Source organism: Poecile atricapillus, chromosome 24 (genome assembly GCF_030490865.1).
Source record: "Poecile atricapillus isolate bPoeAtr1 chromosome 24, bPoeAtr1.hap1, whole genome shotgun sequence".
Lineage (NCBI taxonomy): Eukaryota > Metazoa > Chordata > Aves > Passeriformes > Paridae > Poecile > Poecile atricapillus.
Genome location: NC_081272.1, coordinates 56,538 through 71,259, shown reverse-complemented (window position 1 = coordinate 71,259; position 14,722 = coordinate 56,538). Strand labels below are relative to the sequence as shown.

The 14,722-nt window shown below is 48.7% G+C and overlaps 1 long non-coding RNA gene across 1 annotated transcript; it reads left to right on the top strand.

Moving 5' to 3' along the window:
- The first annotated feature begins 11,583 nt into the window (after positions 1-11,583).
- Positions 11,584-12,145, top strand: LOC131588030 (uncharacterized). The gene is made up of 3 exons (XR_009279496.1): positions 11,584-11,703; positions 11,787-11,866; positions 11,944-12,145. It is a non-coding gene; the product is annotated as an uncharacterized LOC131588030 (long non-coding RNA).
- The last annotated feature ends 2,577 nt before the right edge of the window (positions 12,146-14,722 follow it).

The window sequence follows — 14,722 nt, the reverse complement described above, 5'->3', positions numbered from 1 at the left end:
TTGCTTTGCCTCACAGGTGCTTTTCTGTCAAGGGAATTCCCATCTTTTTTTTTAGCCCAATTCAACTTCTGGAGAGCTGAGTTTCATGAGAGTTTGTTCATATTTTGATTGTGACAGTTGGGAGCATCCACGTTCCCTCACTCTTCCATTCAGGAGAAAAACACAACACAAGCCTTTGTGCCTGGTGTGTAATCCCATCAAGGGAAAAGCGCCTCACTTTGGGAAGAATTTAATGCCCAATTTTTGCCAAGACCGAAAAAAAATCACAATGCTGGAAACATTTCCAGGCATGGAGCTTCCCAGCTCCAAAAACGCAGCGCACAGGCTTCTTCCCGTGGAAGCTGCAAAAATGCCCCTGACTGGGCTCAAGGAGAAAATCTTGCCTGTTCCACCAGCCTGGCATGGAGCATATTCCATGGACACCCTGACCATGACAGGGGGTTGGAATGTGATGATCTATAAAGTCCTTTCCAACGCAGACCATTCCAGGAATTTAAGGCAGATTTGAGCTACTTTTCAGCTCACAATTCCTTCCCAAGCCTCATCCTCTGGCCTGTCTTTCCCATACCTTGCTGGAAAGGGAAGCAGTGGCTCCTCTCCCTAATCGTGCCTGCTGCAAATTGCTGGGCCCTGCCCAAAACCCACCGGGTAACATCAGTGATCGATCCACTGTTTTACCTGTTTTCCATAATCCAGCACTTCAGTGACTTCAGAGTCAAACTATCACAGTTCTCTGCGCTCTGGAGTCTGGTCTGGCCAGGTGGCATGGCTACAAAAATGGGACGGGTGCGATGGAGTGCCTGAGATAGATATTAATGTTCTCCGAGAGACCACACGGTCTGAGGGCCAGCTTCCAAATACCCAGGGTCGTGGTGGGTTTAACAATACATAGGGTTACCTGAGGGCAGGTATCCAATCATGGCTGCAGGACAGGGGTTCTGACCTTACAAGTCTAAGGTGGGATGACTCTTTCAGCATCTCTGTAGCACCCTATCCCCAAGGCTTCAGTTTATTCCCTTTATGCTAGGAACCCTTTCCAGGGTATGATCTTTCCCGTCTAATTAGGTTCCCACATAAGCCCTACTTTTCAAAATAAAAGGACAAGAAACCCTTAATAGACAGCTTAAAAAACAGGGCAGCAACATAAACACAACACCAGCAACTACAAAAATCAGTAAACCAAAGATAGAGTCCGACTAGATGAGTTCCATTTTCTGAATGGTGCATTAAACCAGTCACTGTCATCTTCGCTGGATAATTCTGTGTATGGACTCATACTGTGGTCTGAAAGATTCATGCGACACATGCCTTCAAAGTCCTTGCAGCTGTGTCCATGTGCTAATAGTACAAAGTCTACTGCCACTCTTCTGCAGTGTGGCATGCCTGACAGTGTCTACATCTAAGAGTAAGCCACTTGATGTGAGGGAGGTAGCGTTGGTTTGCTTACTTAGGAAACACCTGAGTTGGTTTATCTGGCCTAAAGCTTTTGCTGCAGCCACCCAAGGTAGTAAAATGGAGAGAGCTATTCTCTTGTTTCTACACCACAATGTGACATCATCGTTACAGTCCGATTAAAAATAATGCCTAGATCTTTTTGCTCTACTTCTTTGGCTATGAATTATTTTTATGTCAGGTGCCAGCAAAGTATGCCAGGTTATGCTCTGTCCTCCACAAATGAGAAATGTCCCAGCTGGTAATTGCAGTGGGGAATCACTGGACCTCAGCGAGGAGTATGGCATGGACCAGGATGGGTACAGCAAGCAGGATTCCTATAGGACTCATGTCCTGGTGGGATAACCTGTGAATAGGACTTAAAAATTCATAATTCTTAGAGAGCTAAAAAGCTGGTGGTATTATACTGCATACCAGTGTTGACTAAGGCTTTATGATTTTGTCATTCTAATGTGTTAGGTTAATGAATTTCTATAGTTTAAAATAGAAACCAATACAAATTTTAAAAAGCATAAAAATAGAAAGAGAAATAGATAAATACATAATAAATAAATAAATGTAAAAATAGGATATATAAATGGAAAATTTATGATATAAATTATGTTAAAAACATACCCATATAAAATATAAATTATATGTATATTATTGTAATACATTATATGTCACATATAAGTGTATAGATAAAATATAAATAAAAATTATAAATGTAAATTTAATAAAATTATTTAAATACAGTTTAAAATAAAGGCTTGCTTGTTTTTACTTGGGTAGAGGCAGGGCTTTTAAATAAAATGTACAATATACAAATATGTATTAAATATATAAAGATATAAAAGTGCTATAAATAGATACAAATAGGTTTATATTTAATATGTATATTTAATATTTAATAATATATGTATAATTGTTAATAGAAATATCTTTTAATATAGGATACCTTGTGTGTTATACCTAGTTCAATATAGTATATAAATATGAATATAAATTTGATTAAAATAGACATTAAAAATATTTAAATAACCATTTAAGGTGAAGGGGCTTTTTGTTTTTTATTTGGTTAGAGGCAGGGCTTTTAAACAAATAATATAGAAATGAAAATATAGGAATCTATAATAAAGAAATAAATATAGGCAGATAACTTATATATAGGCATAAATAAATAAATACAAGTAATATAAATCTGCCTAGGGAATGAGCAATGTGTTCCTTCTGCCCCTGCCCTCGGTCTTGGGGTGACAGCAGCCCCAGGTGTGAGCAGTGAGGATGATGAGGGGTCAGAGCAGCCCCAGGTGTGAGCTGTGAAGATGATGAGGGGACAGAGTGGCCCCAGGTGGGAGCAGTGAGGATGATGAGGGGACAGAGCAGCCCCAGGTGTGAGCTGTGAAGATGATGAGGGGACAGAGCAGCCCCAGGTGTGAGCAGTGATGAGGATGAGGACGGGGTGGGTCCTGCTGGGCACTGTTTCAGGGGGACGATTTCCCTCATCTCATTTGGGCATGGAGCAAACAGAGGAAAGGGTGTTTATGGCCGGGTCCCTGGGGTGTCTCATAGAATGATGGTGAGGGGATCTCGCAGGGCCTGGGGGAACACCTGGATGCACTCAGATGTGGAGCATTGCTTAAAGGAGGTGCTGAGCGACAAACCTTTGTGTCATGGAGCAGCAGCTGAACAGGTGAGCCAGTGTGGGTTTGCAGGGGGGACTTAGTTCTCTTTCCCCTTTTGATTTTATTTTGCCATTCACTGCCTTGTTCTCCCAGAAAAAATATAGGGGTTATGAGGACAAAAGGAGTTAAAACTGAGGGGAGAAAATCCTCGTCCGTTGTTGTCTGTGTTTAAACTGGAGGGAATCCCTTTGACTTGTGATTTTGAGGGTACCGATAGGAGGAAAACCAGCCTTTTCCAGGGTGTTAGGTATATCGGTTGACAGGGAATCCTTGCGTTCTATTTTAACCGGAATGGGAAGAATATTGTTGCCGTATCATGTGTTTGATTTGAGGGTACCTCACCCATTTGCATTATCCTGAGGTTTATCCTTTTGCCCCCTTACACCCCTGCATGGGAGCACTCCTGGCATTCCCCGGGGAATTGCTGAGATGCAAGGGGAATTTGGCGGCTGAGCAGCCCCCAGGGAGAGACAGAGCCGTGCGGAGGCGAGGTGAGCTCTGCCGGGCCGGCAGGCGGGAGCCGCGGCGCGGAGCTGTGTCCGTCCGGCCGCTCCGCCCGCTCCGGGCGCGGGGCTCGGGCACCGCCGGGGTCCCTTCGGGCCAGTCCCGGTGCCCTTGGGCTAGTTCAATATAGTATATGAATATAAATTTGATAAAAATAAGCATTAAAAATATTTAAATAACCATTTAAGGTGAAGGTTTTTTGTTTTTTGTTTTTTTTTTTTTAATTTGGTTACAGGCATGACTTTTAAATAAATAATATAGAAATGAAAATATAGAAACCTATAATAAAGATATAAATATGAGGTCAAGGGCAAAAGCTCAGGGGTCAGTGGTTAAAGTGAAAAGTCAGGGATTCAAACTTCAAGGGTCACATGTGAATAGTCAGGGTTCAAAGATCAAGAGTAAAGGGTCCAAGGTCCAATGTTACGGGTTAATTTTCCAAGGTTGTGTGGTCCAAGGTCAATTATCAGGGAATCAAACTTCAAAGAGCAGAAGTCAAGAGTCAAAGGTCAAAATTCAGAGGTTAAGAGTAAAAGGTCAATGGGAGGTTGCCAGGGAGTTGCAGGGAAGAGGAGTATTTATAAACTTTATCCCTACTTCCCTGTAATTCTGGGTGTTTGGATTTCCTTTGTGCTCGTCAGGATAAGCCATAAACGAGCCCCTGAACTCTGCATCGATGTGTCAAACACTTCCACAGAAAGGCAAGTCAGCAGTGATTCTAGAGGAAAAATTAGAGGTGATGGCTTGTGATCCATGGGGAATTACATTGGGAATTATGAAACTCAAACACATGGAATTGTAGAGGCGGAATTCCATTTTCAGCCTTGGGCACCTGGAGGAGGAGAGGTGTCCTCATCCATAGCAAGGAAAGCCTGGTGCCCCCGTGTGTCAGGTGCAGACAATGAGCTGTCCAGGGAATGAGCAACAAGTTCCTTCTGCCACTGCCCTCACCCGTAGGATGGCAACAGCACAAACTGAACTGTGGGGATGACCAGGGCTCAGAGCAGCTCCAGGTGTGAGCAGTGAGGTTGATGAGGGGACAGAGCAGCCCCAGGTGTGAGCAGTGAGGTTGATGAGGGGACAGAGCAGCCCCAGGTGTGAGCAGTGAGGTTGATGAGGGGACAGAGCAGCCCCAGGTGTGAGCAGTGAGGTTGATGAGGAGCGGGTGGGTCCTGCCCGGGGCTGTTTTAGGGGGAGGGTTTCCCTCAGTTCACTTGGGAACGGAGCAGTTGGAGAAGAGGGGTTTATGGTGGGCTCCCCGGGGGTGTCTCATAGAACGATACCAGGAGCATCTCATAGGGTCTGGGAGAACAGCTGGATGCACTTGGACATGGAGCATTGCTTAAAGGAGGTGCCGAGGGACAAACCTTTGTGTCTGGAAGCAGCATCTGAGCAGGTGAGCCAGTGCGGGTTTGCAGGGGAGACTTTTCTCCTTTTCCTTTTTGATTTCCTCTTGCCGGGGAGTGACAGAGCCGTGCGGAGGCCAGGTGAGCTCTGCCGGGACGGCAGGCGGGAGCTGCGGCGCGGAGCTGTGTCCGTCCCGGCCGCTCCGCCCGCTCCGGGCGCGGGGCTCGGGCACCGCCGGGGTCCCTTCGGGCCGGTCCCGGTGCCGCTGGGCGGGCCGGGCTGTCCCGGGGCCGGGGCCGCCCCCGCCCGCCGGAGGAGCCGCTTTCCTGCCGGGAGCCCCGGTCCGTCCGGGGCCGGGAGCGCGGGGCCGCCCCTGGGTGCCGAGTGCCGCCGCTGCCGGGGCTCGCGTGGCTCCCCCGGTCCCCCCGCACCTGGAGCGGCCCCAGCCCGGGAGCGAGTCCCGGCGAGGGCCGCTGGGGCACACTTGTGGCTTATCAGCTTCAGAGTGCCCTGGCCAAAGCCGCTAGGAGGAGGGGAGGGGGAAAAGCCCGACCTTCCGGCCTTTTTGTCTGGGGGCCTTTGTCGGTTTTGCTCTTTAGCCAAGCCGCGCCTTTAAATAACGATGTGACGCTTTCTAGAAACTGTGTCCAATACCTTTTGCACCCTGACGTGAGGGCTTCGAGCTCAGGTTTTTCCATTGCCGAGTTAACTGCAGGTCCAAGCTGACAGCGTCCCGTGTATCTGGTGTGCATGAATCTGTTTGTGATGTTCATTTCCTCTGGATGCAGAGTTGGGCTTTTTGGGCAGACCGTATTTCTCAAGCCTCGGGGTTTGTTTAAGCCGATCTTCTGGAGATGCGGGCTGGGGGAGAACTTTATCTTGCTGCTGTACTAGGGAATGGAATGCAGGGGGTCCCCGCAATATCCCCGTGGAAGCTGGAATGTCTGAGGAAATGGATGCGACAATTCTCGGGGCTGAACCTGGCTCCCAGCGCTCTGCAGCGTAGGACGCGAGAGAGCAGGGCCGAGGGACAGCGGGGTAGGAGCGGCGAGGTGCTTCGTGCTCTGGGTTTGGTGTCGCTGATGTTTCCAGAGCCAGAGCAGGTTGATTTGGTTCTGGTGCACTGGAACGGGATCCAAACCTTAGAAAGGTCAGAGACCAATTAGGAGGAAATGTTTTAAAGTGAATGTGTTTCTTAATAGAGGGAAGGTTTCAGTCCGTTTTTTAATTGATTTTAAAGGAATTTTTTTTTGAGGAAAAGTAAAAAAAAATATTTATTTTAATACGTAGGGCGTAGGTAAGAGGAAAAAAAAGATGAATAACGTTAGATATTTTTTTTGTTGTGGAGAAAAGAGCAGGAGATTTAGAAGGGTTTTTCTGCACGTGTGGTTTGGATGTTTTTGGAGTTGGGCTGTGGCGTGGATCTTTTTGAGCCGTGGAGTGTTTTGGTGGTAGCCTGGGTTTTTGGATCGGAGTAAAGTTGAATAGTTTTAGAAGAAGTTGTTACGGTTCTGGCAATTATTTTGTATTCACTAATCAATGAGAAGTTATTTTAAAAAAGTAAAAAATGGATTTTTTTTTGTGTTAAACAATAGAGTTGAGAGAGAACTTGGGTGAGGCTGTGTTAGTACTGTATATAGATTGTATGTTCAAAGAATTTTTTCTTTTTTAGTTTTAAAGTCATAGAAGTTATGTTTGGGCATAAAGCAGATGATGGGGATATAATATAATTTTAGAACTTTTTTTTTTGTGTATCTTTGGATTAATGGTCAAATTAATGATTTTTAATTTTAGATACGCTTTTATACAGATACAGGTAAATATAAATAGTGGTAGTAATATTTAGTAAGTAGAGACATTTATATGTGGTTTTTATTCAATATTAGATTTTTTTGGTGGTACACAGTATGTTGTTTCATTTTTTTGTGTTGCATACTAAGTGAAATTTGGTTTTTGAATAAAGATGATTTTATGAATGGGTTTGTTTGTATTTTAGGTAGAATGAATTAAAATAGATTTTGATATCGATTAGTGTGTTTTGTTTATTCTATGTAGGGGTTCAGATTGGGTAGGGTTTGTTTGGTTAGCTGAGTTTTGGGTGTTAATTAGGTGGCTTTTGTTAGATGCAGTTTTCAATTTTTGAAAGTTTTTTATTGAGTGGTTTTAAGGTGATTTTTAGTAGTTGATGGTAGAATTTTATTTTGTTTGTAGTTGGTGTATAATAATGTGTATGTTCTATTTATTTAATGTGCTTTTTGGTTTAGGTGTTGATGATAAGTTTGGATTTCTTTCGGTTGTGGTGTTTCTTAGTTTCATTTCTGGGGACACAGGCATTTATATGGTGGATTTTTATAGGTATATTTTTGGGGGGGATGTTTTTTAATTTTTTAGTAGCTTAGATTGTTTTTTTTATGTTTTCAATTAGCTATTACTTTTTTTATAGAGTATTGGTGAGTATGTATTACTATAAATGTAGAGCTTTGGGGTTTTTTAACTAATGTTTAGGGTTAGTTGAATGGTTTTGAGTTCAGTGTGTTGATCTGATTATTTTTGAATAGTTGGTGTGATTTGTTGTGTGGAGTTCAGTAGGGTTGCTTTTTATTTACATTTAACTTTGCTGATGTGATAAGAACTGTTAATGACAGAGCATAGCATCTTTTTTTGCTGGTAGTTGGTTGTACAGTGTTGGTTTTGTGTTACCTGTTTTGGATTGTTTTCTTTTTTTGTTAGTGAGATTAAAGTTTTTATTTTGGGGTTAATTTGTGATTATTTAAAAGATTTTAGGGCAATTTGGGTTTTTGATTCGGGGGTGCTGTGATGAGAGTACTTTATTTGTTTTATGTGGTATTGGTGGTGTGCATAGAGGGAATATTTGTTTTGAAAATTTATTTTAGTATTGTTAGTTGAAGTGTTAGGATGAGTTGTGTTTCAGTGTTGAATCTTTTTGAGGGGGTTCGGATTTTTTCTAGGTTAAGGTTTTTTTCCCTTGGTTGGTGGAGGTATTGTGATTTTATTGATGATATTGGTGGGAACTTGATGCTGTTTGTTTTTTGGTTATTTTGTTTTTAGGAATGTGATTTTTGTAGTAAGCCTGGAAGAATTCACTTTATTTCAAAACATACTAGTTTAATGATGTAAAGGTTTCCGTATTAACTCCGCGCTGTCTTAGATTTTTTTTTCTCATTTAGGTTTTCCAGAATTTACTGTTAATTTAGCAATCAAACAAGGATGGCACCCCGGTCTTGAAAAGATGGCTATGGAAAAATCTGTGTCTAACAACACGTACCTGACGGAGGGCAACAATTTTGCTGTTATTACAGGGCCAAATACAAGTGGCAAAACAACATTGGCATGGATCTGCTGGAGGAGAGGAGTTTCTGGTGGGCTCCCAGTGGCATCTGATGGAATGATGGTGAGAGCATCTCATAGGGTCTGGGGGAGCACCTGGATGCACTTGGACCCGGAGCACCGCTTAAAGGAGGTGGTGACGGACAAAGCTTTTTGCCAGGAAGCAGCACCTGAACAGCTGAGCCACTGTGGATTTGCAGGGGTGATCTTTCTCCTTTTCCCATTTGATTTCACTTTGGCAGTCCCTCCCCGGTGCCCTCAATCTGTCACAAGAATTCCAAGAAAAAAAAAAGGCTGAGCAAACAGTGAAAAGAAGGGGTATAGGTAAGGTGGAGTTCAGGTGTACCCCACCCCAAACCCTAAACAGCAGCCCTAACAGCGCTCCCGTTTCAGTAAGGCAGCTGCAGGCAGGAACTCTAAAGCAGCAGAGTGTCAGAACCCCTGGTACTGCAGACAGTACCCCTGGTGCTAGGGTCAGCCAGGAGATAGTGGGGGGACGATCCGTAGGGTTGGGGAAACAGGGGGTTTCCCGCCCCGCCCCACCCTGGGCTCTCGGTCCCTCCGCAGCCGGGGATTGCTCCCACCCCTCCTCGAGGCGGCGGTTGGCAGGGCTTCGTGCCTAGCCTCCGCAAAGAGTTCGGCTCTGTCAGCCTCTGCCCTGTCTCAGGGCCAAACTTAGGTAGGGTAGGGAGCAACTGTGGATTGCCTGGTCCGGGCTAATGGACGTCTCTTGGGGCCTATGGATAAGGAGCATCCCCGGTTGCAAGCGTAGGGTTCTAACTAAGTTTGTAGGGTTCAGCGGGGGAGCTTGGCAGTGACACAGAGAGGTTGAGGGAGGGCTTCAGAGGTCGAGGGCTGGAGACAAACAGTGAAAATAAAAGGGGTACAGGTTGGGATATAAGGTAGAGTACAGGACTATTCAAACCCTAAACAGCAGCCCTAACAACACTCCCGTTTCCCTGAGACAGCTGCAGGCAGGAACCCTAAAGCAGCAGAGTACCAGAACCCCTGGTACTGCAGACAGTACCCCTGGTGCTAGGGTCAGCCAGGAGATAGTGGGGGGACGATCCGTAGGGTTGGGGAAACAGGGGGTTTCCCGCCCCGCCCCACCCTGGGCTCTCGGTCCCTCCGCAGCCGGGGATTGCTCCCACCCCTCCTCGAGGCGGCGGTTGGCAGGGCTTCGTGCCTAGCCTCCGCAAAGAGTTCGGCTCTGTCAGCCTCTGCCCTGTCTCAGGGCCAAACTTAGGTAGGGTAGGGAGCAACTGTGGATTGCCTGGTCCGGGCTAATGGACATCTCTTGGGGCCTATGGATAAGGAGCATCCCCGGTTGCAAGCGTAGGGTTCTAACTAAGTTTGTAGGGTTCAGTGGGAGAGCTTGGCAGTGACACAGAGAGGTTGAGGGAGGGCTTCAGAGGTCGAGGGCTCGAGGGCTGGAGACAAACAGTGAAAATAAAAAGGGTACAGGTTTCGATATAAGGTAGAGTACAGGACTATTCAAACCCTAAACAGCAGCCCTAACAACACTCCCGTTTCCCTGAGACAGCTGCAGGCAGGAACCCCAAAGCAGCAGAGTGCCAGAACCCCCGAGAGCTGCAGGCAGTACCCCTGGTGCTAGGGCCAGCCAGGAAGAGATAGTGGGTGCTAGGGCCTACTGCTGTCATATAAGATGGGGTTTCCATCCTTGGGGTACCCTGGGTTCCCTGTCCCTCACTGACTGGAGAGTCTTCCTCCCCTCCTTGAGGTGGTGGTAATTTGGCTGTCAGCCAATACTGCTGTGAAGCAAGCCTCTGCCTCCCTGTGGGGTGAAGTGTGCAGCCCATGAACCTGGGCATTCTCTAGAGAAGGTAAGTGCTGGGTTTTCACAGATATGCCGCTAAGATCCTGCATTGATATTTGGTCTTCTAGATTGTAGCTGATGAGGAGACGACATCCTGGCGATGGCAGGAACTTCCCGGATAGCGCGACGGCCTTCCTTGGTGCTCCATCTGGATCCCCCACACCGGGCATCCGAGAGCTGAGTCAAAGGCTACAAATTGCAGAGGGGCTGAAAGCGGGGTGCCGGGTCGGGACTTGTGACCTGGGATTATGGAGTCAGCTTTGGGGACGGGGAGGTCCAGGCTGTGGCCCCTTAGGCCATACGGTGGGAGAGCCTCACTTTTGTTCACAGTGCTGAGGTGTGCAGGACAGAGCAGTCCCAGGGTGTGTCGTATCACTTGTCCGTCGTGCCTTCTGTGTCTTTTGTGCCTCTCGTGTTGTACGTGCCTCGCCTTATCTCTTCTGGGGGCTTACCAGAAACCCCGGTGTCACTCGTAGCATCTCTGATCTCTGGGCTCCTCAGCCCGACACCATCGAAGCTTTGCCTCTGGAGCTCTCAGAGGTCTTGGAATCGTGTCTCTCTTGAAAAGCATCCGATCGGATGTCTTTTAGAGGTCTTGTTCCGAGCTGTGTCGACAGACGTGTTCCACGAGGATCCATTGCTGCGGCTTAGGTCTTGAAGAAACGCAGAGATAGGTAGGGGACTGTGGCCCTCAGATTCTTGGGCATCCGTCTTGGCAGTTGCTGGAGTTTGTCATTCCATCAGCATCTTCTTCCTCCCGGGTTCTGCGAGCTTCATCAGCTCGCCTTCATTCTCACCCGGCTCATCTTGTTCCGCATTCTCTCGGTCCTTGCGGCCGTTCTTGTGGCCCAGAGTTTTGTCTCCCCATTGTGTCCCCTCGTCTGTTGTCTTGTGTGTCACGGGTGTCTGGGTGTAGTTGTCCCGGAGCTGCTCTGTCCTGCTGCCCAGCCTGGGTGTAGGTGTAAAAGGCCGAGTCCTAGGCCCCTGTAATTTGAAATTTGTGATGTAGGGTGTAGTTGGAGTGTAGCGGGTGTTCCTAGATTGACATAAGATGTCTGGAGCTGTGAAGTTACTCTGCAGCACTTTGACTTTTGTCTCAGCTTTCTTTCAGATGCGGACGGATGAAATCGGTGGCAGAGCGCCCCATCCAGGGTAAGGGGGTTCCCGCGAGAAGGTAAGTCAATGTTTGTCTTTGCAGGGCAACTGGAACCGGTCACTGTGTTACAGGTCTCCTCTTTGTGTTTAGTTTTAGGAAGTAGAGCCAGCTGGCAGCAGCCAAGGCGAAGTGGGCAAGGTGAGCATTGACCAGTAAAGGGAAGCTGTTGTTATCGCTGGGCTCTCAGTTTCTGCTGCAATGCTAAGCCTCCCATCTTGTTTGTGTGCTTTAGGCGGTCCAGTCGCGTTTCGCTGAGACGTCCTTGCCAACCGGCCGGCACAGCTGCTTCACTGCTCCCGTGAGCCCTGCGGAAGCGTTATGGAACCGTGTGACGGAGCCTTTTCCACGTAAAGGGGCCGTGTGGGTGGCCTTCAGGAACGGGCCGAGGGGTTGCCGTGAGTTGGGGATGTCGGGAGGAGGAGCGAGGGTCCCTTTGAGTTTCAGCAATGCCGCATCACTTTGTCTTCTCTTAACTCAGGCGCGCCCTGTGACGACGGCGTCCAGCTCCCAGTGTGGCCGAAGCGTGCGGCCTCAGGACGTGGCCGTTCACAGGAGACCGTGAGTAGCGGAATTGTTGGGTTTTGGCTGATGCCCTGCAAAGATCAGCCTCTGATTTTATGTTTTATTTATTGTAGCTGACCGAGAGACGGCAGCCTGGCGATGGCAGGAACTTCCCAGATGGCGAGGCGGCCTTCCTTGGCGCTCCATGTGGATCCTCCCCGCTGGGCATCCGAGAGCTGAGTCGGAGGCTGCGAATTGCAGAGGGGCTGAAATCGGGGTGCCGGGTCGGGACTCTGGACCTGGGGTTATGGAGTCAGCTTTGGGGACGGGGAGGTCCAGGCTGTGGCCTTTTAGGCCACGTGAAGGGAGAGCCTCACATTTGTTCACAGTGCTGAGGTGCGCAGGACAGAGCAGTCCCGGGGCGTGTCGTATCACTTGTCCGTCGTGCCTTCTGTGTCTTTTGTGCCTCTCGTGTTGTACGTGCCTCGCCTTATCTCTTCTGGGGGCTTACCAGAAACCCCGGCATCACTCGTAGCATCTCTGATCTCTGGGCTCCTCAGCCCGACACCATCGAAGCTTTGCCTCTGGAGCCCTCAGAGGCCTTGGAATCGCGTCTCTCTTTTAAAAGCATCCGATCGGATGTCTTTTAGAGGTCTTGTTCAGAGCTGTGTCAACAGCCGTGCGCCGCGAGGATCCATTGTTGCGGCTTAGGACTTGAAGAAACGCAGAGATAGGTAGGGGACTGTGGCCCTCAGATTCTCGGGCATCCGTCTTGGCACTTGCTGGAGTTTGTCATTCCATCAGCATCTTCTTCCTCCCGGGTTCTGCGAGCTTCATCAGCTCGCCTTCATTCTCACCCGGCTCATCTCGTTCCGCGTTCTCTCGGTCCTTGCGGCCGTTCTTGTGGCCCAGAGTTTTGTCTCCCCATTGTGTCCCCTCGTCTGTTGTCTTGTGTGTCACGGGTGTCTGGGTGTAGTTGTCCCGGAGCTGCTCTGTCCTGCTGCCCAGCCTGGGTGTAGGTGTAAAAGGCCACGTCCCAGGCCCCTGTAATTTGAAATTTGTCATGTAGGGTGTAGTTGGAGTCCAGAGGGTATTCCTAGATTGACACAAGATGTCTGGAGCTGTGAAGTTACTCTGCAGCACTTTGACTTTTGTCTCAGCTTTCTTTCAGATGCGGACGGATGAAATCGGTGGCAGAGCGCCCCATCCAGGGTAAGGGGGTTCCCGCGAGAAGGTAAGTCAATGTTTGTCTTTGCAGGGCAACTGGAACCGGTCACTGTGTTACAGGTCTCCTCTTTGTCTTTATTTTTAGGAAGTAGAGCCAGCTGGCAGCAGTCAAGGTGAAGTGGGCAAGGTGAGCGTTGACTGGTGGAGGGAAGCTGTTGTTATCGCTGGGCTCTCAGTTTCTGCTGCAATGCTAAGCCTCCCATCTTGTTTGTGTGCTTTAGGCGGTCCAGTCGCATTTCGCTAAGACGTCCTTGCTAACCGGCTGGCACAGCTGCTTCACCGCTCCCATGAGCCCTGCGGAAGCGTTATGGAACTGTGTGACGGAGCCTTTTCCACGTAAAGGGGCAGTGTGGGTGGCCTTCAGGAACGGGCCGAGGGGTTGCCGTGAGTTGGGGATGTCGGGAGGAGGAGCGAGGGTCACTTTGAGTTTCAGCAATGCCGCATCACTTTGTCTTCTCTTAACTCAGGCGCGCCCTGTGACGACGGCGTCCAGCTCCCAGTGTGGCCGAAGTGTGCGGCCTCAGGACGTGGCCATTCTCAGGAGACCGTGAGTAGCGGAATTGTTGGGTTTTGGCTGATGCCCTGCAAAGATCAGCCTCTGATTTTCTGTTTTATTTATTGTAGCTGACCGAGAGACGGCAGCCTGGCGATGGCAGGAACTTCCCGGATGGCGAGGCGGCCTTCCTTGGTGCTCCATGTTGATCCACCCTGCCGGGCATCCGAGAGCTAAGTCGAAGGCTATGAATTGCAGAGGGGATGAAAGCGTGACCTGGGATTATGGAGTCAGTTTTGTTGTTGGGGAGGTCCAGGCTGTGGCCCCTTAAGCCACGTGAAGGGAGAGCCTCACTTCTGTTCACAGTGCTGAGGTGCGCAGGACAGAGCAGTCCCGGGGCGTGTCGTATCACTTGTCCATCGTGCCTTCTGTGTCTTTTGTGCTTCTTGTGTTGTACGTGCCATGACTTATCTCTTCTGGGGGCTTACCAGAAACCCCGGCATCACTCGTAGCATCTCTGATCTCTGGGCTCCTCAGCCCGACACCATCGAAGCTTTGCCTCTGGAGCTCTCAGAGGTCTTGGAATCGCGTCTCTCTTTTAAAAGCATCCGATCGGATGTCTTTTAGAGGTCTTGTTCCGAGCTGTGTCGACAGACGTATGCCACGAGGATCCATTGCTGCGGCTTAGGTCTTGAAGAAACGCAGAGATAGGTAGGGGACTGTGGCCCTCAGATTCTTGGGCATCCGTCTTGGCAGTTGCTGGAGTTTGTCATTCCATCAGCATCTTCTTCCTCCCGGGTTCTGCGAGCTTCATCAGCTCGCCTTCATTCTCACCCGGCTCATCTCGTTCCGCATTCTCTCGGTCCTTGCGGCCGTTCTTGTGGCCCAGAGTTTTGTCTCCCCATTGTGTCCCCTCGTCTGTTGTCTTGTGTGTCACAGGTGTCTGGGTGTAGTTGTCCCGGAGCTGCTCTGTCCTGCTGCCCAGCCTGGGTGTAGGTGTAAAAGGCCAAGTCCCAGGCCCCTGTAATTTGAAATTTGTCATGTAGGGTGTAGTTGGAGTGTAGCGGGTGTTCCTAGATTGACATAAGATGTCTGGAGCTGTGAGGTTACTCTGCAGCACTTTGACTTTTGTCTCAGCTTTCTTTCAGATGCGGACGGATGAAATCGGTGGCAGAGCGCCCCATCCAGGGTAA